Source organism: Rana temporaria, chromosome 11, assembly GCF_905171775.1.
Source record: "Rana temporaria chromosome 11, aRanTem1.1, whole genome shotgun sequence".
In the NCBI taxonomy this organism is placed as follows: Eukaryota; Metazoa; Chordata; class Amphibia; order Anura; family Ranidae; genus Rana; species Rana temporaria.
The window spans coordinates 141,609,564-141,610,938 of record NC_053499.1 but is presented as its reverse complement, the minus strand read 5'-3'; positions in this window follow the sequence as shown (position 1 = coordinate 141,610,938).

The following is a 1,375-nucleotide window of genomic DNA, read 5'->3' as shown; positions in this document are numbered from 1 at the left end:
CCCCTCCGGTCATGTCCCTTCACCGCCGCCCGGCACACCAAGGGTTACCCCCCTCCCCTCCCCCCTCCTCAGGGAGGTCAGGGGTGGTGAAGGGGTTAATCATGAATGGCAGTCAGTGTACATTATATGAGATGGGGGTCCCCTCCCCCCCCAGAGCTTCACCCACAAAGACCACCTATAGGAGAGGACTTATCACTGGACGTGCCAGTTCCAGGACTGTCATCCTCATCCTTCATACTGCCCCCCCCATACACATAAATCACCCCCCCCCACACACACATCACCCTTCCTAACACAAATCCTTTACCCTTCACCCCCCCCCCCCCCAAAAAAAAAATCCACACAAATCCCCCCCTCAAGAAAAGAAAACTTCCCCCCAATCATCCCTACTTACACAACCCCCCCCCCCAAAGAAAACTTCCCCCCAATCATCCCTACTTACACAACCCCCCCCCCCCCAAAGAAAACTTCCCCCCAATCATCCCTACTTACACAACCCCCCCCCCCCAAAGAAAACTTCCCCCAATCATCCCTACTTACACAACCCCCCCCCCCCCCCAAAGAAAACTTCCCCCAATCATCCCTACTTACACAACCCCCCCCCCCCCAAAGAAAACTTCCCCCAATCATCCCTACTTACACAACCCCCCCCCCCCCCAAAGAAAACTTCCCCCAATCATCCCTACTTACACAACCCCCCCCCCCCAAAGAAACCTCCCCCCAATCATCCCTACTTACACAACCCCCCCCCCCAAAGAAAAAAATCTACATGTTTATCTCGAAGTACAAATCCACTTCCCCTGCTGAAATCCCCCCTCCCCCCACAAAATCCCCCCTCCTACCACAAATCTTCTACCCTTCAAATTTCCCCTCTGTGTGCACATCCCCCCTCCCAGCACAAATCCCCCCCATCCCCATTCCAAGCACCAATCCCCCCTCAACAAAAAATGTCCCCTCCTAGCCAATATACCCCCCTTATTATTGATACTAACACAAATCCCGCCAAAAAGTCCCTCCTAGCATAAATATCCCCCTAATAATCCCTACTAACACAAATCCCCCCCCCAAAAAAAAACATCCCCTCCTAACAAAATCCTCTACCCTTCAAATCCCTCAAATTTCCTCTCCAAGTACACATCCTCACCCCCCCTCCCAGCACAAATACCCCCCTCCAAAAAAGAGAAGTAAGGGCGGGTATCGGGCAAGTAGGGGCGAGTATCAGGCAAGTAAGGGTGAGTATCGGGCAAGTAAGGGCGAGTATCAGGCAAGTAAGGGCGAGTATCGGGCAAGTAAGGGCGGGTTTAGGGCAAGTAAGGGCGGGTTTAGGGCACATAAGGGCGGGTATCGGGCAAGTAAGGGCGGGTTTAGGGCACGT